The sequence below is a fragment of the Diadema setosum genome, chromosome 10, assembly GCF_964275005.1.
Source record: "Diadema setosum chromosome 10, eeDiaSeto1, whole genome shotgun sequence".
NCBI lineage: Eukaryota > Metazoa > Echinodermata > Echinoidea > Diadematoida > Diadematidae > Diadema > Diadema setosum.
In genome coordinates this window covers 19,696,927-19,722,088 of record NC_092694.1, presented here as the reverse complement: position 1 = coordinate 19,722,088, position 25,162 = coordinate 19,696,927, and the positions used below count along the sequence as shown (strand labels likewise).

The 25,162-nt window shown below is 35.1% G+C and overlaps 1 pseudogene; it reads left to right on the top strand.

Moving 5' to 3' along the window:
- The window catches only part of LOC140233838 (uncharacterized), a 34,693-nt pseudogene extending 32,561 nt beyond the window's left edge, over positions 1 to 2,132 (top strand).
- The last annotated feature ends 23,030 nt before the right edge of the window (positions 2,133 to 25,162 follow it).

Below are 25,162 nucleotides of genomic sequence, written 5' to 3'. Positions count from 1 at the left end.
GATTCGTTCTATTACTTTGAAATACTTTGGTACTTGTGTCAAACTGCAAGTAAATAGACTATCAAGCATCTTAAATTCTTCATTTGTCATCTATTTTAATTCATAGCGTTCTGTTTCTTGATAACCAATGTATTTCGTATACCTTGAACAAAAGTTTAACGGTTTTACATTGGGAACGGGTTCAAAGACGTTTTCAATGTAATGTACGATTCACACAGTAACGGATTTCTTTTATTTTGTCGAACCTTGCACGGATTTCTTAGCGAGTAACAAAATCGACGAAATCGACAGAACAAATGCAAGAATTTTCTCTCCTTCAAGAACACATCGAACATACTTGCCCGATGTTTTTTTACTTTTGCGTCGCTACTGTCAAATACCAAATTTTGTGGAAATTCAATGAAACTTTCATAATGGCCTAATTCGATTTCATCACCTTTATTATAATGGAGTCAAAAGGGGCCTGAGCTTTCGATCCTAGCAGAATCTTCGTCAGAGGCAAAATGACAAACATGCAGGGAAAGCAATCACATATAAGGACTTTACACAACAAGAACAGACAGGGACAAGCTGGGTACACAGAACAAAGAAACAAAGGAGAGGGAGGTCATGGGCAAGGAGCCCAACAGGTAAAAGGAGGGGGATTAAAGCAGGAGGGTGGACAGACAATAGGCAGAGGAGAGGGGACAGACAAAAGGCAGAGGGGGTCAGTGATGATCATGAGGATCAAGGAGGCAACCAATGAAGGAAAAGGATGAATAGGGAGGCAACATCAAAGAAGATAGGGAACACCAGAGGGATAAAGAAAGGGAAAGAGTGAAAAAAGCAACAGCAAGAGGAAGGGGGGGGGGGCTGAGCAAACAGTGAGCCCTGAAAGGTGTACCAGGAGGAGGCAACAAGGGGAAGAAATCAAACATATCAAAGTGTATACATATACACACACAGTAATAATAATGACAATGAAATAACAGTAATGAAAAGAATATTGATAAAAGAAATAAAATAAAGCACATATGAAAAACTGGGGGAGAGAAAACTGTATACATTGTAAGTACACAAAAAGCAGGCAAGGCAAGATAAGCACAAGTATGTGTAAACAAACAAAACCGGGTGTGTGTGTGTGTGTATAGGTAGAAAAGGCTGTATAAAAGAGACTCGGACTAGAGGAACACTCGATGACATGAAGGAACATGAACACCTCACCAAGAAGGCTCACAAATTTCTCTCCCCCGTTAATGCCAAACCTGCCCGATTTTATCTCCTCCCCAAGATCCACAAACCTGGCAATCCTGGTCGTCCCATCCTCTCTGGAAATGGTTCCCCAACAGAGAACATTTCCCTCTTTGTTGATCACCACATTAAACCTCTTGTCTCACTCGCACCCTCCTACATTCATGACACACCAGACTTTCTCAGGAAGCTCGATGACATCAAGGACCAGATACCCGAGACAGCAATCATCGGTACTTTCGACGTCTCCTCTCTCTACACCAATATTCCCCATGATGAAGGTATTCTAGCCTCCTGTGAGGCTTTGACATGCAGCGGCCATTCCAACCCCCCCATATCTGACATCAAATCCCTCATGTCACATGTACTGACGAAAAACAACTTCACATTCATGGACAAGCACTACCTACAGGTATCTGGCACAGCAATGGGTACCCGGATGGCTCCTTCCTTCGCCTGTCTCTTCATGACCAAGCTAGAGCAGCAGATGTTAGATTCAGCGCCCTGTCGTCCATGGATTTGGTGGCGCTACATCGATGACGTTTTCTTCATCTGGACCAGGGAGGAAGAAAGCCTCCATACTTTCATTGACCACATCAATTCTTTCCACAGAACCATCAAATTCACTTCCGACTTCTCCCAAGAAGAGACCAACTTCCTCGATGTCACCGTTAGAAAGGAGTCTAACCATGTCACCACCACTCTCTACACTAAACCCACAGACACCCATCAGTACCTTCACTCAGCCAGCTGCCATCCCCGCCACTGCAAAACCAGTATCCCTTACAGTCAAGCCCTCAGACTTCGCCGTATCTGCTCTGAGGATTCTGAGTTTTCTTTCCATGCCAGGAACCTGAAGAGACATCTCGCAGCCAGGGGCTACGGTACCAGGAGAGTTCAACAAGCCATCAACAAAGTTCGTTCTCTCCCCAGATCTGAAGTTCTCAAACCGAAAACCAACAAGCAGGACACCACTGACAGAATACCACTCGTGACCACTTTCCATCCCAATCTACCCTCTCTCCACAATATCCTTCGTGATAATCACCATATCCTTCACACCTCTGATCGTCTCTCCCAGGCCGTCCCAGATACTCCCATCCTGGCGTACCGGCGCCCCCACAACCTCAAGGATCTCATCGTCCGTGCTGAAGTACCCTCCCTCACTGACAATTCTTCTCCTTTACAGCATGGCACATTCAAATGTTCAGCCAGCAGGTGCATCATTTGTAGCATACACATCCATGAGAGTGACTCTTTCACCAGCAACTCTACCGTCCTCTCTCACCACACAAAGGGAAACATCACTTGTACCACCACTAATGTCGTGTATCTCATCACTTGCAGAATTTGTAGAATCCAGTATGTTGGGGAAACCAAGACAACACTCAAAAGACGCTTCTACGGACATAGATCTACTGTCAACACAGCCAAGCTCGACACTCCAGTGGGCCACCATTTCAATCTACCCGATCATTCCATCACTGATATGACTCTACAGGGCATTGAATCTTTAGGCACTCGTCCAGACACAGTCAGAACCAGCAGAGAGAAGCTCTGGATGAGACGACTTCACACCATCCAACCCCATGGCCTCAACATCCAGGAGGGAAATGACTAACCACCTCTTATATCTCTAATATATATATATATATATATATATATATTTTTTTTTTATTATTATCACCATTATTATTCGCTTTTTCATTTTTCATTTTTCAATTTCATTTTGTTCTTTCTTTGTGCCTTTTTCCATTTGCAGACCCTTTTTTCCCCAATTGATTCCTTCCTCTAGTCCGAGTCTCTTTTATACAGCCTTTTCTACCTATACACACACACACACACCCGGTTTTGTTTGTTTACACATACTTGTGCTTATCTTGCCTTGCCTGCTTTTTGTGTACTTACAATGTATACAGTTTTCTCTCCCCCAGTTTTTCATATGTGCTTTATTTTATTTCTTTTATCAATATTCTTTTCATTACTGTTATTTCATTGTCATTATTATTACTGTGTGTGTATATGTATACACTTTGATATGTTTGATTTCTTCCCCTTGTTGCCTCCTCCTGGTACACCTTTCAGGGCTCACTGTTTGCTCAGCCCCCCCCCCTTCCTCTTGCTGTTGCTTTTTTCACTCTTTCCCTTTCTTTATCCCTCTGGTGTTCCCTATCTTCTTTGATGTTGCCTCCCTATTCATCCTTTTCCTTCATTGGTTGCCTCCTTGATCCTCATGATCATCACTGACCCCCTCTGCCTTTTGTCTGTCCCCTCTCCTCTGCCTATTGTCTGTCCACCCTCCTGCTTTAATCCCCCTCCTTTTACCTGTTGGGCTCCTTGCCCATGACCTCCCTCTCCTTTGTTTCTTTGTTCTGTGTACCCAGCTTGTCCCTGTCTGTTCTTGTTGTGTAAAGTCCTTATATGTGATTGCTTTCCCTGCATGTTTGTCATTTTGCCTCTGACGAAGATTCTGCTAGGATCGAAAGCTCAGGCCCCTTTTGACTCCATTTTACTCCATTGGCTCGCCCTTATTGGATAAGCAGTTTTCAGCAGCTTTTTTTGCTACCTTTATTATAATGTAGAAACTCATTACACAGACGTTATCGTAAACCAAATTGTATACTTTGATTTTAATTTGTACAATCAGGATATGGAATCACAATTTTCTTGTATTCACGCAGTTTCTTTTAAACTTGTGAATTGCGTCATAATAAGAAATGAAAAAAAAATTCACAATTTAATGATTTGTTTCCTTTCAACAAAGAAGAAAGAGCTTTGTACCCGATTTACAAAATTTGCGGAGTGTGAAAATATTGTTACATATAATTTACTATGCATTCCGTCATTGGTAGTAATGACGCAATGATAAGAAACCCTCAGGACAAACAATCAATGACAAAAGAGAGAAAGACATTTGATTCGTTCTATTACTTTCAAATACTCTGGTACTCATTGCAAATTGCAAGTAATAAGACTATCAAGCATCTTCAATTAGTCATTTATCATTCACTTGAATTCATAGCGTTCTCTTTCTTGAAAACCAATTATTTCGTTTACCTTGCACTAAAATTTGACGGTTTTACATTGGAAACGGTTTCAAACCCGTTTTCAAAATGATGTACGATTTACCCAATAACGGATTTCTTTTATTTTGTCGAACATTCCCCCTATTTCTAGCGAGTAACAAATTAGACATTGACAGAACGAATCAAAGGAAAATTCTCTCCTTACGGAACACATCGAAAACATCGTGTTATTACTGTCAAATAAAAAAATTGCAGGAAATTTAGGGAAACTTTCATAAAACGCAAATTCGATTTCATCACCGTTATAATGCACAGATTAATTTCGTTTCAATACATTATCGTGAACCAAATTGTCTACTTTGATCTTAAAGAGATGGCACAGTATTGGTGGCGATGAGAATTGTGCTTTAAATTTTTGCGAGATACCAAGAAAACACATGATATAGTACAGAGGAATTCAAAGTTTATTTGATGAAAATTCGGTCTGGAATGACTGAAACATCCAAAAAGAAAGGAAAACAAAGCGATTGTGATAAAGTGTGGGTCCCACACTTTATTAAAATCGCTCTTTTTCGGATATCTCAGCCATTTCAAAACCAATTTTTCATCAAATAAACATTGAATTCCTCATAACATTCCATACTCTTTCATATTTCATGAGGTTTCTCATCTCACCAAAAAATGTTAGACAGCTGAAATTAGGTCTCAACCAAAACTATACGACCCCTTTAATTTGAAAATCAGGATATGGAAGCACTATTTTCTTGTATCAACGCAGTTTCTTTTAAACTTGTGAATTGCGTCATAATAAGAAATTAAAACAAAATTCACAATTTAATGATTTGTTTCCTTTCAACAAAGAAGAAAGAGCTTTGTACCAGAAGCACAAAATTCGCGGTGTGTGAAAAGATTGTCAAAATAGGCCTACATTCCATCATTGGTAGTGATGACGCAAAGATAACAAACCATACGACACGCAATTAGAGATCAAAAAGACAAAAGGCATTTTATTCTTTCTATTACTTCAAATACTTTACTTGTGGCAAACTGCAAGTAATTAGAATATCAAGCATCTTCACTTGGTCATTTATCATTCATTTAAATTCAAAACGTTCTCTTTCTTGAAAACCAATTATTTCCTTTAACTTGCACAGTTTTACATAGGAAACTGTTTCAAACCCGTTTTCAATGTAATGTACGATTTACCCAATAACGGATTTCTTTTATTTTGTCGAACGATCCCCCTATTTCTAGCGAGTAACAAAGTAAAGAAATTGACAGACCGAATCAAAGGAATTTTCTCTCCTTAAGAAACACCTGGAAAATGCTTGCTCGATATTTCTGTCCTTCGCGTTATTACTGTCAAATACAAAATTTGCAGGAAATTCAGAGAAACTTTTATAAAACGCTAATTCGATTTCATCACCGTTGTATCAAAGTCCCTTACGCAAGTATGGAACGTACAAGTGTCTGAGGAAAAAGCGTTTCAACCTGTCAGATTGAGAAGAAATTCACCAAAGACAGATTGTACGAGTCGGTGTTATTATGGTCTGAATAGACTTCGTCACCGTTGCGCGCTTATTGGCATCTTTTTGCGATAAAACGTCAATCTTCACATTTTTTTAAATTTTGAGTCGAGGAGTTTGCTTGAATGTCTTCTATGTAAAAATAACTAAAGAAGTAAACACTGGCTTAACAATTTAATAAATTATTTAATCTTCAAGTAGGATAGTCCCATTTTTAATTGTTACGGCAATTTAAAGTAGTTTGGAGAAAGTAGCACAATTTCGAATATTAAGAACGTAGAGACTCATTTTGAAACATTATCGTAGCCGAAACTGTGTACTTTGAGCTACATCTGTAAAAGTTTCTTTTAATCTTGTGAATTTCGCCATAATACGCAATGAAATGAAAATTCACAATGGAATGTTTTGTTACGTTTGAACAAAATCAAATCACATCAATAAAATTGGCGGGATTGTTACAACTCATGTACAATACATTGCGTCAATGATAGTAAAGACGCAAAGATAAATCATAGGACACGCAATTAGAGATCAAGAAGACAAAAGGCATTTGATTTTTTCTATTGCTTCAAATACTTTGTTACTTGTGGCAATCTGCAAGTAATTAGACCAAAGAAAAATTGTAACCATAGAAAGATAACAATCCATAGGACACGCAATTCAAGATAAAGAAGAAAAAAAGCATTTGATTCGTCCTAGTACTTTAAAATACTTTGGTATTGTGTCAAACTGCAAGTAAATAGACTATCAAGCATCTTAAATTGATCATTTGTCATTCACTTGAATTCTTACCGTTCTGTTTCTTGATAACCAGTTATTTCGTATTCCTTGCACGAAAATTTAACGGTTTCAAAGCCGTTTTCAATGTAATGTACGATTCACTTAGTAACGGATTTCTTTTACTTTGTCGAACCTTGCACGGATTTTTTAGCGAGTGTCAAAATCGACGAAATCGACAGAACAAACGCAAGAATTTTCTCTCCTTGTAGAACACATCGAATATACTTGCCTGATGTTTCTTTACTTTGCACGTTACTGCCAAATACACAATTTAGTGGAAATTCAGTGAAACTTTCATAATGGGCTAATTCGCTTGAATTCATACCGTTCTGTTTCTTGATAACCAGTTATTTCGTATACCTTGCACGAAAATTTAACGGTTTCAAAGCCGTTTTCAATGTAATGTACGATTCACCCAGTCACGGATTTCTTTTATTTTGTCGAACCTTGCACGGATTTTTTAGCGAGTGACCAAATCGACGAAATCGACAGAACAAATGCAAGAATTTTCTCTCCTTGTAGAACACATCAAATATACTTGTCCGATGTTTCTTTACTTTGCATCGTTACTGCCAAATACCCAATTTAGTGGAAATTCAATGAACCTTTCATAATGGGTTAATTCGATTTCATCACCGTTATAATGTAGAGACTCATTACACAAACTTTATCGTGAACCAAATTGTCTACTTTGATTTCAATTTGTACAATCAGGATATGAATCACTCTTTTCTAGTATTCACGCAGTTTCTTTTAAACTTTTGAATTTTTCATCTTTTTGCGATAAAACGTCAATCTTCACATTTTTTTTTCAATTTTGAGTTGAGGAGTTTTCTTGAATGACTTCTATGTAAAAATAACTCAAGAAGTAAACACTGGATTAACAATTTAATAAATTATTCAATCTTGAAGTAGGATAGTTCGATTTTTAATTGTTACGGCAATTTAAAGTAGTTTGGAGAAAGTAGCAGAATTTCGTATATTAAGAATGCAGAGACTCGTTTTGAAAGGTTATATTGACAAAAACTGTCTACTTTGATCTACATCTGTAAAAGTCGTGCTATTACTTTCAAATACTCTGGAACTCGTGGCAAATTGCAAGTAATAAGACTATCGAGCACCTTCAATTGGTCATTTATCATTCACTTGAATTCAAAACGTTCTCTTTCTTGAAAACTGATTATTTCGTTTACTTTGCACTAAAATTGGAAACAGTTTCAAACCCATTTTGAATGTACGATTTGCCCAATAACGGATTTCTTTTATTTTGTCGAACCTTCCCCCTATTTCTAGCGAGTAACAAAGTAGAAGAAATTTGAAAGAAGAAATTAAAGGAATTTTCTCTCCTTAAGGAAAAGATCGAAAATGCTTGCTCGATGCTTCTTGTCCTTCGAATTACTACTGTCAAGGACAAAATTTGCAGGAAATTCAGGGAAACTTTCATTAAACGGTAATTCGATTACATCACCGTTATAATGCAGAGACTCATTACATAGACTAATTTCGTTTGAAAACATGATCGTGAACCAAATTGTCTACTTTGATCTTAAAGGGATCTGAGAATTGGGCTTTAATCTTTTTGCGAGATACCAAGAAGACACATGATATAGTACAGAGCATACCATTTTAAGAGGAATTCAAAATTTATTTGATGAAAATCGGGTCTGGAATGACTGAACCATCCAAAAACAAAGTAAAACAAAGCAATTGTAATTAAGTGTGAGTCCCAAACTTTATTAGAATCGCTCTTTTTCGGATATCGCAGCCATTTCAAAACCACTTTTCATCAAAAGACGTTGAATTCCTAATAGAATTCCATGCTCTTTGATATTTCACAAGAGGTTTCTCATCTCACCAAAAATGTTAGAAACCTGAAATTAGGTCTCAACCAAAACTATACGCCCCCTTTAATTTGAAAATCAAGATATGGAAGCATTATTTCCTTGTATTTACACAGTTTATTTTAAACTTGTGAATTGCGTCATTATAAGAAATGAAAACGAGATTCACAATTTAATGATTTGTTTCCTTTCAACAAAGAAGAAGGAGCTTTGTACTAGATTCACAAAATTCGAGGTGTGTGAAAACATTGTTACATATAATTTATTATAGGCTTATATTGCGACATTGGTAGTAATGACGCAAAATTAACAAACCATAGGACGCGTAATTAGAGATCAAAAAGACAAAAGTCATTTGATTCTTTCTATTACTTTCAAATACTTTGGTACTTGTGGCAAACTGCAAGTATCAAGCATCTTCAATTAGTCATTTATCATTCACTTGAATTCATAACGTTTCCTTTCTTGAAAACCAATTATTTCGTTTGAATTGTACGAAAATTTGACGGTTTTTACATTGGAAAAGGTTTCAAACCCGTTTTCAATATAATGTACGATTTACCCAATAACGGATTTCTTTTATCTTGTCGAACCTTCCCCCCTATTTCTAGCGATTAAAGTAGAAGAAATTGACAGAACGAATCAAAAGAATTTTCTCTCCTTGAGGAACAATTCAAAAATACCATTTTAAGAGGAATTCAAAATTTATTTGATGAAAATCGAGTCTGGAATGACTGAACCATCCATATAAGAATAAGAAATGAAATAAAAATGCACAATCGAATGATTTGTTTCCTTTGAACAAAATAGCTTTGTAATCCCATTAACAAAATTGGCGGTATTGTCGAAAATCATGTATAATACATTGCTTCAATGGTAGTGAAGACGCAAAGATAAGAAACAATAGGACACGCAATTCAAGATAAAAAAAGAAGGCATTTGATTCGGCCTATTACTTTTTACTTTCGTACTTGTGTAAAACTGCAAGTAAATCGACTATCAAGCATCTTAAATTTGTCATTTGTTATTCACTTGATGAGCAATTGTTTCGTATACCTTGCACTAAAATTTAACGGTTTTACATTGGGAACGGGTTCAAACCCCTTTTCAATGTGATGTATGATTTACCCAATAAGGGATTTCTTTTATTTTGTCGAACCTTCCCCCTATTTCTAGCGAGTAACAAAGTAGAAGAAATTGACAGAACGAATGAAAGGAATATTTTCTCCTTAAGGAATGTATCGAAAATGCTTGCTCGATTGTTTCTGTCCTTCGCGTTATTACTGTCAAATACAAAATTTGCAGGAAATTCAGGGAAACTTTCATAAAACGCTCAATCGAGTTCATCACCGTTGTATCAAAGTCCCTTACGCAAGTATGGAACGTACTAGTGTCTGACAAAAAAGCGTTTAAACCTGTCAGATTGAGAAGAAATACACCAAAGGCAACGAGTTGGTGTTCTTATGGTCTGAGCAGACTTCTTCACCGTTGCGCGCTTATTGGCATCTTTTTGTGATAAAACGTCAATCTTCACATTTTTTTTTTCAATTTGAGTCGACGAGTTTTCTTGAATGACTTCTATGTAAAAATAACTAAAGAAGTAAACACTGGTTTAACAATTTAATAAATTATTCAATTTTTAAGTAGGATAATTTAATAAATTATTCAATCTTGAAGTAGGATAGTTCCATTTTTAATTGTTACGGCAATTTAAAGTAGTTTAGAGAAAGTAGCACAATTTTGTATATTAAGAATGCGGGGACTCGTTTTGAAATGTTATATTGACCAAAACTGTCTGCTTTGATCTACAACTGTAAAAGTTTCTTTTAAACTTGTGAATAATAAGAAATGAAATCAAAATTCACAATCGAATGTTTTGTTTCTTTTCAACGAAATGGCTTTGTAATAACATTAACAAAATGGGCGGGATTGTTACAAATCATGTACAATACATTGCGTCATTGGTAGTAATGACGCAAAGATAACAAACCATAGGACACGCAATTCAAGATCAGGAAGAAAAAAGCCATTTGATTCGGTCTATTACTTTGAAATACTTTGGTACTTGTGTAAAACTGCAAGTAAATCGACTATCAATCATCTTAAATTTGTCATTTGTCATTTACTTGAATTCATAGCGTTCTGTTTCTTGATAACCAATTATTTCGTATACCTTCAACAAAAGTTTAACGGTTTTACATTGGGAACGGGTCGAAAGACGTTTTCAATGTAATGTACGATTCACAATTGTAACGGATTTCTTTTATTTTGTCGAACCTTGCACGGATTTCTTAGCGAGTAACAAAATCGACGAAATCGACAGAACAAATGCAAGAATTTTCTCTCCTTGTAGAACACATCGAACATACTTGTACGATGTTTGTTTACTTTTGCCTCGTTACTGCCAAATACCCAATTTATTGGAAATTCAATGAAACTTTCATATGGGCTAATTCGATTTCATCACCGTTATAATGTAGACACTTTATCGAGAACCAAATTGTATACTTTGATTTTAATTTGTATAATCAGGATATGGAATCACTATATTCTTGTGAATTGCGTCATAATAAGAAATGAAAACGAAATTCACAATTTAATGATTTGTTTCCTTTCAACAAAGAAGAAAGAGCTTTTTACCCGATTTACAAAATTTGCGGAGTGTCAAAACATTCAGATGCAAGTTTCTTCACTTTGTCTCCCTCTACAAATTAATTCCATTCTTAACAAATGAGTGTAGACAAATGAGTGTAGACACTCATTACACAGACTTTATCGTGAACCAAATTGTATACTCTGATTTTAATTCGTACAATCAGGATATGGAATCACTATTTTCTTGTATTTACGCAGTTTCTTTTAAACTTGTGAATTGCGTCATAATAAGAAATGAAAACAAAATTCAAAATTTAATGATTTGTTTCCTTTCAACAAAGAAGAAAGAGCTTTGTACCCGATTTACAAAATTTGCGGAGTGTGAAAACATTCAGATGCAAGTTTCTTCACTTTGGGTCCCTCTACAAATTAATTCCATTCCAAACAAATTTGTTCCATGTTCATCGTGTCACCTCCGGCAACCAGTGACAGCCTGGTGGTAGTGTCGCTGCAGTAGATGACAGGTTCCAGTCCCGCTGGTTCCTTTTTTCCGACATGTTTGTTAATTTACAGATCAGCAGTTGCGATCGTAACAAATTTAATTTGTAGAGGGAGAGAAAGTGAAGAAACTTGCATCTGAACCTTCACCCCTCTAAATAATATCTTTATTTCATTTAATATGCCTTGTTCGCCTTGGACTACTTAACAATGAAATTTCGGAGCTTGGGTATTTGTTCCATATTCATCGTGTCACTTCCAGGGACAGCCTGATGGTGGTGTCGCTGCCCGGAAAGCAGTAGATGACAGGTTCGAGTCCCGCTGTTTCCTTTTTTCCGACATGTTTGTTAATTTACAGATCAGCAGTTGCGATCTTAACAAATTTAATTTGTAGAGGGAGACAAAGTGAAGAAACTTGCATCTGAACCTTCACCCCTCTTGAATAATATCTCTCTTTCATGTGAAAACATTGTTACATACTTTACTATGCATTCCGTCATTGGTACTAATGACGCAATGATAAGAAACCATAAGGACAAGCAATGAACGACCAAAGACAGAAAGACATTTGATTCGTTCTATTACTTTCAAATACTCTGGTACTCGTGGCAAATTGCAAGTAATAAGACTATCAGGCATCTTCAATTGGTCATTTATCATCATTCAGTTGAATTCATATCGTTCTCTTTCTTGAAAACCAATTATTTCGTTTACATTACAAAATTGGCTGGATTGTTACAAATCATGTACAATACATTGCGTCATTGGTAGTAATGACGCAAAGATAACAAACCATAGGACACGCAATTCACGATCGGGAAGAAAAAAGTCATGTGATTCGTTCTATTACTTTGAAATACTTTGGTACTTGTGTCAAACTGCAAGTAAATAGACTATCAAGCATCTTAAATTCTTCATTTGTCATTTATTTGAATTCATAGCGTTCTGTTTCTTGATAACCAATGTATTTCGTATACCTTGAACAAAAGTTTAACGGTTTTACATTGGGAACGGGTTCAAAGACGTTTTCAATGTAATGTACGATTCACATTGTAACGGATTTCTTTTATTTTGTTGAACCTTGCACAGATTTCTTTCATTTTGTCGAACCTTGCACGGATTTCTTAGTAACAAAATCGACGAAATCGACAGAACAAATGCAAGAATTTTCTCTCCTTGAAGAACACATCGAACATACTTGCCCGATGTTTCTTTACTTTTGCGTCGTTACTGCCAAATATCCAATTTAGTGGAAATTCAATGAAACTTTAGTAATGGGCTAATTCGATTTCATCACCGTTATAATGTAGAGACTCATTACGCAGACTTTATCGTGAACCAAAGTGTATATTTTGATTTTAATTTCTACAATCAGGATATGGAATCACTATTTTCTTGTATTCACGCAATTTCTTTTAAACTTGGGAATTGCGTCATAATAAGAAATGAAAACAAAATTCACAATTTAATGATTTGTTTCCTTTCAACAAAGAAGAAAGAGCTTTGTACACGATTTACAAAGTTTGCGGAGTGTGAAAACATTGTTACATATAATTTACTATGCATTCCGTCATTGGTAGTAATGACGCAATGATAAGAAACCATGAGGACAAGCAATCAGCGACCAAAGAGAGAAAGACATTTGATTCGTTCTATTATTTTCAAATACTCTGGTACTCATGGCAAATTGCAAGTAATAAGACTATCAAGCATCTTCAATTGGTCATTTATCATTGACTTGAATTCATAGCGTTCTCTTTCTTGAAAACCAATTATTTCGTTTACCTTGCACTAAAATTTGACGGTATTACATTGGAAACGGTTTCAAACCCGTTTTCAATATGATGTACGATTTACCCAATAATGGATTTCTTTTATTTTGTCGAACATTCCCCCTATTTCTAGCGAGTAACAAGGTAGAAATTGACAGAACGAATCAAAGGAAAATTCTCTCCTTAACACATCGAAAATGCTTGCTCGATGGTCCGCGTTATTACTGTCAAATACAAAATTTGCAGGAAATTCAGGGAAACTTTCATAAAACGCTAATTCGATTTCATCACCGTTATAATGCACAGACTAATTTCGTTTGAAAACATGATCGTGAACCAAATTGTCTACTTTGATCTTAAAGGGATGGCACAGTATTGATGGCGATGAGAATTGGGCTTTAAGCTTTTGCGAGATACCAAGAAAACACATGATATAGTACAGAGCATACCATTTTCAGAGGAATTCAAAGTTTATTTGATGAAAATCGGGTCTGAAATGACTGAAACATCCAAAAACAAAGTAAAACAAAGCGATTGTAATAAAGTGTGGGTCCCACACTTTATTAGAATTGCTCCTTTTCGGATATCTCAGCCATTTCGACCAAAGACAGAAAGACATTTGATTCGTTCTATTACTTTCAAATACTCTGGTACTCGTGGCAAATTGCAAGTAATAAGACTATAAAGCATCTTCAATTGGTCATTTATCATTCAGTTGAATTCATATCATTCTCTTTCTTGAAAACCAATTATTTCGTTTACATTACAAAATTGGCTGGATTGTTACAAATCATGTACAATACATTGCGTCATTGGTAGTAATGACGCAAAGATAACCATGGAACACGCAATTCACGATCGGGAAGAAAAAAGTCATGTGATTCGTTCTATTACTTTGAAATACTTTGGTACTTGTGTCAAACTGTAAGTAAATAGACTATCAAGCATCTTAAATTCTTCATTTGTCATTTATTTTAATTCATAGCGTTCTGTTTCTTGATAACCAATGTATTTCGTATACCTTGAACAAAAGTTTAACGGTTTTACATTGGGAACGGGTTCAAAGACGTTTTCAATGTAATGTACGATTCACATTGTAACGGATTTCTTTTATTTTGTCGAACCTTGCACGGATTTCTTTCATTTTGTCGAACCTTGCACGGATTTCTTAGTGAGTAAATCGACAAAAATCGACAAAATCGACAAAAATCGACAAAATCGACGAAATCGACAGAACAAATGCAAGAATTTTCTCTCCTTGTAGAACACATCGAACATACTTGCCCCGATGTTTCTTTACTTTTGCCTCGTTACTGCCAAATACCCAATTTAGTGGAAATTCAATGAAACTTTCATAATGGGCTAATTCGATTTCATCACCGTTATAATGTAGACACTTTTACCGAGAACCAAATTGTATACTTTGATTTTAATGTGTATAATCAGGATATGGAATCACTATTTTCTTGTGAATTGCGTCATAATAAGAAATGAAAACGAAATTCACATTTAATGATTTGTTTCCTTTCAACAAAGAAGAAAGAGGTTTTAACCCGATTTACAAAATTTGCGGAGTGTCAAAACATTCAGATGCAAGTTTCTTCACTTTGTCTCCCTCTACAAATTAATTCCATTCTTAACAAATGAGTGTAAACACTCATTTATCGTGAACAAATTGTATACTTTGATTTTAATTCGTACAATCAGGATATGGAATCACTATTTTCTTGTATTCACGCAGTTTCTTTTAAACTTATGAATTGCGTCATAATAAGAAATGAAAACAATATTCACAATTTAATGATTTGTTTCCTTTCAGCAAAGAAGAAAGAGCTTTGTACCCGATTTACAAAATTTGCGGAGTGTGAAAACATTCAGATGCAAGTTTCTTCACTTTGTGTCCCTCTACAAATTAATTCCATTCCAAACAAATTTGTTCCATGTTCATCGTGTCACCTAAGGCAACCAGGGACAGCCTGGTGGTAGTGTCGCTGCAGTAGATGACAGGTTCCAGTCCCGCTGGTTCCTTTTTTCCGACATGTTTGTTCATTTACAGATCAGCAGTTGCGATCTTAACAAATTTAATTTGTAGAGGGAGACAAAGTGAAGAAACTTGCATCTGAACCTTCACCCCTCTGAATAATATCTTTCTTTCATGTGAAAACATTGTTACATACTTTACTATGCATTCCGTCAATGGTACTAATGACGCAATGATAAGAAACCAAAAGGACAAGCAATGAACGACCAAAGACAGAAAGACATTTGATTCGTTCTATTACTTTCAAGTACTTGTGGCAAATTGCAAGTAATAAGAATATCAAGCATCTTCAATTGGTCATTTATCATTCAGTTGAATTCATATCGTTCTCTTTCTTGAAAACCAATTATTTCGTTTACCTTGCACTAAAATTTGACGGTTTTAGATTGGAAACTGTCTAGTTTGATCTACTCTGGTACTCATGGCAAATTGCGAGTAATAAGACTATCAAGCATCTTCAATTGGTCATTTATCATTTACTTGAATTCATAGCGTTCTCTTTCTTGAAAACCAATTATTTCGTTTACCTTGCACTAAAATTTGACGGTTTTACATTGGAAACGGTTTCAAACCCGTTTTCAATATGATGTACGATTTACCCAATAATGGATTTCTTTTATTTTGTCGAACATTCCCCCTATTTCTAGCGAGTAACAAGGTAGAAATTGACAGAACGAATCAAAGGAAAATTCTCTCCTTAACACATAGAAAATGCTTGCTCGATGGTCCGCGTTATTACTGTCAAATACAAAATTTGCAGGAAATTTAGGGAAACTTTCATAAAACGCTAATTCGATTTCATCACCGTTATAATGCACAGACTAATTTCGTTTGAAAACATGATCGTGAACCAAATTGTCTACTTTGATCTTAAAGGGATGGCACAGTATTGATGGCGATGAGAATTGGGCTTTAAGCTTTTTCGAGATACCAAGAAAACACATGATATAATACATAGCATACCATTTTCAGAGGAATTCAAAGTTTATTTGATGAAAATCGGGTCTGAAATGACTGAAACATCCAAAAACAAAGTAAAACAAAGCGATTGTAATAAAGTGTTGGTCCCAGACTTTATTAGAATTGCTCCTTTTCGGATATATCAGCCATTTCGACCAAAGACAGAAAGACATTTGATTCGTTCTATTACTTTCAAATACTCTGGTACTCGTGGCAAATTGCAAGTAATAAGACTATAAAGCATCTTCAATTGGTCATTTATCATTCAGTTGAATTCATATCATTCTCTTTCTTGAAAACCAATTATTTCGTTTACATTACAAAATTGGCTGGATTGTTACAAATCATGTACAATACATTGCGTCATTGGTAGTAATGACGCAAAGATAACAAACCATAGAACACGCAATTCACGATCGGGAAGAAAAAAGTCATGTGATTCGTTCTATTACTTTGAAATACTTTGGTACTTGTGTCAAACTGCAAGTAAATAGACTATCAAGCATCTTAAATTCTTCATTTGTCATCTATTTTAATTCATAGCGTTCTGTTTCTTGATAACCAATGTATTTCGTATACCTTGAACAAAAGTTTAACGGTTTTACATTGGGAACGGGTTCAAAGACGTTTTCAATGTAATGTACGATTCACATTGTAACGGATTTCTTTTATTTTGTTGAACCTTGCACGGATTTCTTTCATTTTGTCGAACCTTGCACGGATTTCTTAGTGAGTAACAAAATCGACGAAATCGACAGAACAAATGCAAGAATTTTCTCTCCTTGAAGAACACATCGAACATACTTGCCCGATGTTTCTTTACTTTTGCGTCGTTACTGCCAAATATCCAATTTAGTGGAAATTCAATGAAACTTTAGTAATGGGCTAATTCGATTTCATCACCGTTATAATGTAGAGACTCATTACGCAGACTTTATCGTGAACCAAAGTGTATATTTTGATTTTAATTTCTACAATCATTATATGGAATCACTATTTTCTTGTATTCACGCAATTTCTTTTAAACTTGGGAATTGCGTCATAATAAGAAATGAAAACAAAATTCACAATTTAATGATTTGTTTCCTTTCAACAAAGAAGAAAGAGCTTTGTACCCGATTTACAAAATTTGCGGAGTGTGAAAACATTGTTACATATAATTTACTATGCATTCCGTCATTGGTAGTAATGACGCAATGATAAGAAACCATGAGGACAAGCAATCAGCGACCAAAGAGAGAAAGACATTTGATTCGTTCTATTATTTTCAAATACTCTGGTACTCATGGCAAATTGCAAGTAATAAGACGATCAAGCATCTTCAATTGGTCATTTATCATTGACTTGAATTCATAGCGTTCTCTTTCTTGAAAACCAATTATTTCGTTTACCTTGCACTAAAATTTGACGGTATTACATTGGAAACGGTTTCAAACCCGTTTTCAATATGATGTACGATTTACCCAATAATGGATTTCTTTTATTTTGTCGAACATTCCCCCTATTTCTAGCGAGTAACAAGGTAGAAATTGACAGAACGAATCAAAGGAAAATTCTCTCCTTAACACATCGAAAATGCTTGCTCGATGGTCCGCGTTATTACTGTCAAATACAAAATTTGCAGGAAATTCAGGGAAACTTTCATAAAACGCTAATTCGATTTCATCACCGTTATAATGCACAGACTAATTTCGTTTGAAAACATGATCGTGAACCAAATTGTCTTCTTTGATCTTAAAGGGATGGCACAGTATTGATGGCGATGAGAATTGGGCTTTAAGCTTTTGCGAGATACCAAGAAAACACATGATATAGTACAGAGCATACCATTTTCAGAGGAATTCAAAGTTTATTTGATGAAAATCGGGTCTGAAATGACTGAAACATCCAAAAACAAAGTAAAACAAAGCGATTGTAATAAAGTGTGGGTCCCACACTTTATTAGAATTGCTCCTTTTCGGATATCTCAGCCATTTCGACCAAAGACAGAAAGACATTTGATTCGTTCTATTACTTTCAAATACTCTGGTACTCGTGGCAAATTGCAAGTAATAAGACTATAAAGCATCTTCAATTGGTCATTTATCATTCAGTTGAATTCATATCATTCTCTTTCTTGAAAACCAATTATTTCGTTTACATTACAAAATTGGCTGGATTGTTACAAATCATGTACAATACATTGCGTCATTGGTAGTAATGACGCAAAGATAACCATAGAACACGCAATTCACGATCGGGAAGAAAAAAGTCATGTGATTCGTTCTATTACTTTGAAATACTTTGGTACTTGTGTCAAACTGTAAGTAAATAGACTATCAAGCATCTTAAATTCTTCATTTGTCATTTATTTTAATTCATAGCGTTCTGTTTCTTGATAACCAATGTATTTCGTATACCTTGAACAAAAGTTTAACGGTTTTACATTGGGAACGGGTTCAAAGACGTTTTCAATGTAATGTACGATTCACATTGTAACGGATTTCTTTTATTTTGTCGAACCTTGCACGGATTTCTTAGTGAGTAAATCGACAAAAATCGACAAAATCGACAAAAATCGACAAAATCGACGAAATCGACAGAACAAATGCAAGAATTTTCTCTCCTTGTAGAACACATCGAACATACTTGCCCCGATGTTTCTTTACTTTTGCCTCGTTACTGCCAAATACCCAATTTAGTGGAAATTCAATGAAACTTTCATAATGGGCTAATTCGATTTCATCACCGTTATAATGTAGACACTTTTACCGAGAACCAAATTGTATACTTTGATTTTAATGTGTATAATCAGGATATGGAATCACTATTTTCTTGTGAATTGCGTCATAATAAGAAATGAAAACGAAATTCACATTTAATGATTTGTTTCCTTTCAACAAAGAAGAAAGAGGTTTTAACCCGATTTACAAAATTTGCGGAGTGTCAAAACATTCAGATGCAAGTTTCTTCACTTTGTCTCCCTCTACAAATTAATTCCATTCTTAACAAATGAGTGTAAACACTCATTTATCGTGAACAAATTGTATACTTTGATTTTAATTCGTACAATCAGGATATGGAATCACTATTTTCTTGTATTCACGCAGTTTCTTTTAAACTTATGAATTGCGTCATAATAAGAAATGAAAACAATATTCACAATTTAATGATTTGTTTCCTTTCAGCAAAGAAGAAAGAGCTTTGTACCCGATTTACAAAATTTGCGGAGTGTGAAAACATTCAGATGCAAGTTTCTTCACTTTGTGTCCCTCTACAAATTAATTCCATTCCAAACAAATTTGTTCCATGTTCATCGTGTCACCTAAGGCAACCAGGGACAGCCTGGTGGTAGTGTCGCTGCAGTAGATGACAGGTTCCAGTCCCGCTGGTTCCTTTTTTCCGACATGTTTGTTCATTTACAGATCAGCAGTTGCGATCTTAACAAATTTAATTTGTAGAGGGAGACAAAGTGAAGAAACTTGCATCTGAACCTTCACCCCTCTGAATAATATCTTTCTTTCATGTGAAAACATTGTTACATACTTTACTATGCATTCCGTCAATGGTACTAATGACGCAATGATAAGAAACCAAAAGGACAAGCAATGAACGACCAAAGACAGAAAGACATTTGATTCGTTCTATTACTTTCAAGTACTTGTGGCAAATTGCAAGTAATAAGAATATCAAGCATCTTCAATTGGTCATTTATCATTCAGTTGAATTCATATCGTTCTCTTTCTTGAAAACCAATTATTTCGTTTACCTTGCACTAAAATTTGACGGTTTTAGATTGGAAACTGTCTAGTTTGATCTACTCTGGTACTCATGGCAAATTGCGAGTAATAAGACTATCAAGCATCTTCAATTGGTCATTTATCATTTACTTGAATTCATAGCGTTCTCTTTCTTGAAAACCAATTATTTCGTTTACCTTGCACTAAAATTTGACGGTTTTACATTGGAAACGGTTTCAAACCCGTTTTCAATATGATGTACGATTTACCCAATAATGGATTTCTTTTATTTTGTCGAACATTCCCCCTATTTCTAGCGAGTAACAAGGTAGAAATTGACAGAACGAATCAAAGGAAAATTCTCTCCTTAACACATAGAAAATGCTTGCTCGATGGTCCGCGTTATTACTGTCAAATACAAAATTTGCAGGAAATTTAGGGAAACTTTCATAAAACGCTAATTCGATTTCATCACCGTTATAATGCACAGACTAATTTCGTTTGAAAACATGATCGTGAACCAAATTGTCTACTTTGATCTTAAAGGGATGGCACAGTATTGATGGCGATGAGAATTGGGCTTTAAGCTTTTTCGAGATACCAAGAAAACACATGATATAATACATAGCATACCATTTTCAGAGGAATTCAAAGTTTATTTGATGAAAATCGGGTCTGAAATGACTGAAACATCCAAAAACAAAGTAAAACAAAGCGATTGTAATAAAGTGTTGGTCCCAGACTTTATTAGAATTGCTCCTTTTCGGATATATCAGCCATTTCGACCAAAGACAGAAAGACATTTGATTCGTTCTATTACTTTCAAATACTCTGGTACTCGTGGCAAATTGCAAGTAATAAGACTATAAAGCATCTTCAATTGGTCATTTATCATTCAGTTGAATTCATATCATTCTCTTTCTTGAAAACCAATTATTTCGTTTACATTACAAAATTGGCTGGATTGTTACAAATCATGTACAATACATTGCGTCATTGGTAGTAATGACGCAAAGATAACAAACCATAGAACACGCAATTCACGATCGGGAAGAAAAAAGTCATGTGATTCGTTCTATTACTTTGAAATACTTTGGTACTTGTGTCAAACTGCAAGTAAATAGACTATCAAGCATCTTAAATTCTTCATTTGTCATCTATTTTAATTCATAGCGTTCTGTTTCTTGATAACCAATGTATTTCGTATACCTTGAACAAAAGTTTAACGGTTTTACATTGGGAACGGGTTCAAAGACGTTTTCAATGTAATGTACGATTCACATTGTAACGGATTTCTTTTATTTTGTTGAACCTTGCACGGATTTCTTTCATTTTGTCGAACCTTGCACGGATTTCTTAGTGAGTAACAAAATCGACGAAATCGACAGAACAAATGCAAGAATTTTCTCTCCTTGAAGAACACATCGAACATACTTGCCCGATGTTTCTTTACTTTTGCGTCGTTACTGCCAAATATCCAATTTAGTGGAAATTCAATGAAACTTTAGTAATGGGCTAATTCGATTTCATCACCGTTATAATGTAGAGACTCATTACGCAGACTTTATCGTGAACCAAAGTGTATATTTTGATTTTAATTTCTACAATCATTATATGGAATCACTATTTTCTTGTATTCACGCAATTTCTTTTAAACTTGGGAATTGCGTCATAATAAGAAATGAAAACAAAATTCACAATTTAATGATTTGTTTCCTTTCAACAAAGAAGAAAGAGCTTTGTACCCGATTTACAAAATTTGCGGAGTGTGAAAACATTGTTACATATAATTTACTATGCATTCCGTCATTGGTAGTAATGACGCAATGATAAGAAACCATGAGGACAAGCAATCAGCGACCAAAGAGAGAAAGACATTTGATTCGTTCTATTATTTTCAAATACTCTGGTACTCATGGCAAATTGCAAGTAATAAGACTATCAAGCATCTTCAATTGGTCATTTATCATTGACTTGAATTCATAGCGTTCTCTTTCTTGAAAACCAATTATTTCGTTTACCTTGCACTAAAATTTGACGGTTTTACATTGGAAACGGTTTCAAACCCGTTTTCAATATGATGTACGATTTACCCAATAATGGATTTCTTTTATTTTGTCGAACATTCCCCCTATTTCTAGCGAGTAACAAGGTAGAAATTGACAGAACGAATCAAAGGAAAATTCTCTCCTTAACACATAGAAAATGCTTGCTCGATGGTCCGCGTTATTACTGTCAAATACAAAATTTGCAGGAAATTCAGGGAAACTTTCATAAAACGCTAATTCGATTTCATCACCGTTATAATGCACAGACTAATTTCGTTTGAAAACATGATCGTGAACCAAATTGTCTACTTTGATCTTAAAGGGATGGCACAGTATTGATGGCGATGAGAATTGGGCTTTAAGCTTTTTCGAGATACCAAGAAAACACATGATATAATACATAGCATACCATTTTCAGAGGAATTCAAAGTTTATTTGATGAAAATCGGGTCTGAAATGACTGAAACATCCAAAAACAAAGTAAAACAAAGCGATTGTAATAAAGTGTTGGTCCCAGACTTTATTAGAATTGCTCCTTTTCGGATATATCAGCCATTTCGACCAAAGACAGAAAGACATTTGATTCGTTCTATTACTTTCAAATACTCTGGTACTCGTGGCAAATTGCAAGTAATAAGACTATAAAGCATCTTCAATTGGTCATTTATCATTCAGTTGAATTCATATCATTCTCTTTCTTGAAAACCAATTATTTCGTTTACATTACAAAATTGGCTGGATTGTTACAAATCATGTACAATACATTGCGTCATTGGTAGTAATGACGCAAAGATAACAAACCATAGAACACGCAATTCACGATCGGGAAGAAAAAAGTCATGTGATTCGTTCTATTACTTTGAAATACTTTGGTACTTGTGTCAAACTGCAAGTAAATAGACTATCAAGCATCTTAAATTCTTCATTTGTCATCTATTTTAATTCATAGCGTTCTGTTTCTTGATAACCAATGTATTTCGTATACCTTGAACAAAAGTTTAACGGTTTTACATTGGGAACGGGTTCAAAGACGTTTTCAATGTAATGTACGATTCACATTGTAACGGATTTCTTTTATTTTGTTGAACCTTGCACGGATTTCTTTCATTTTGTCGAACCTTGCACGGATTTCTTAGTGAGTAACAAAATCGACGAAATCGACAGAACAAATGCAAGAATTTTCTCTCCTTGAAGAACACATCGAACATACTTGCCCGATGTTTCTTTACTTTTGCGTCGTTACTGCCAAATATCCAATTTAGTGGAAATTCAATGAAACTTTAGTAATGGGCTAATTCGATTTCATCACCGTTATAATGTAGAGACTCATTACGCAGACTTTATCGTGAACCAAAGTGTATATTTTGATTTTAATTTCTACAATCATTATATGGAATCACTATTTTCTTGTATTCACGCAATTTCTTTTAAACTTGGGAATTGCGTCATAATAAGAAATGAAAACAAAATTCACAATTTAATGATTTGTTTCCTTTCAACAAAGAAGAAAGAGCTTTGTACCCGATTTACAAAATTTGCGGAGTGTGAAAACATTGTTACATATAATTTACTATGCATTCCGTCATTGGTAGTAATGACGCAATGATAAGAAACCATGAGGACAAGCAATCAGCGACCAAAGAGAGAAAGACATTTGATTCGTTCTATTATTTTCAAATACTCTGGTACTCATGGCAAATTGCAAGTAATAAGACTATCAAGCATCTTCAATTGGTCATTTATCATTGACTTGAATTCATAGCGTTCTCTTTCTTGAAAACCAATTATTTCGTTTACCTTGCACTAAAATTTGACGGTTTTACATTGGAAACGGTTTCAAACCCGTTTTCAATATGATGTACGATTTACCCAATAATGGATTTCTTTTATTTTGTCCAACATTCCCCCTATTTCTAGCGAGTAACAAGGTAGAAATTGACAGAACGAATCAAAGGAAAATTCTCTCCTTAACACATCGAAAATGCTTGCTCGATGGTCCGCGTTATTACTGTCAAATACAAAATTTGCAGGAAATTCAGGGAAACTTTCATAAAACGCTAATTCGATTTCATCACCGTTATAATGCACAGACTAATTTCGTTTGAAAACATGATCGTGAACCAAATTGTCTACTTTGATCTTAAAGGGATGGCACAGTATTGATGGCGATGAGAATTGGGCTTTAAGCTTTTGCGAGATACCAAGAAAACACATGATATAGTACAGAGCATACCATTTTCAGAGGAATTCAAAGTTTATTTGATGAAAATCGGGTCTGAAATGACTGAAACATCCAAAAACAAAGTAAAACAAAGCGATTGTAATAAAGTGTGGGTCCCACACTTTATTAGAATTGCTCCTTTTCGGATATATCAGCCATTTCGACCAAAGACAGAAAGACATTTGATTCGTTCTATTACTTTCAAATACTCTGGTACTCGTGGCAAATTGCAAGTAATAAGACTATAAAGCATCTTCAATTGGTCATTTATCATTCAGTTGAATTCATATCATTCTCTTTCTTGAAAACCAATTATTTCGTTTACATTACATGGCTGGATTGTTACAAATCATGTACAATACATTGCGTCATTGGTAGTAATGACGCAAAGATAACAAACCATAGGACACGCAATTCACGATCGGGAAGAAAAAAGTCATGTGATTCGTTCTATTACTTTGAAATACTTTGGTACTTGTGTCAAACTGCAAGTAAATAGACTATCAAACATCTTAAATTCTTCATTTGTCATTTATTTGAATTCATAGCGTTCTGTTTCTTGATAACCAATGTATTTCGTATACCTTGAAAAAAAGTTTAACGGTTTTACATTGGGAACGGGTTCAAAGACGTTTTCAATGCAATGTACGATTCACATTGTAACGGATTTCTTTTATTTTGTTGAACCTTGCACAGATTTCTTTCATTTTGTCGAACCTTGCACGGATTTCTTAGTAACAAAATCGACGAAATCGACAGAACAAATGCAAGAATTTTCTCTCCTTGAAGAACACATCGAACATACTTGCCCGATGTTTCTTTACTTTTGCGTCGTTACTGCCAAATATCCAATTTAGTGGAAATTCAATGAAACTTTAGTAATGGGCTAATTCGATTTCATCACC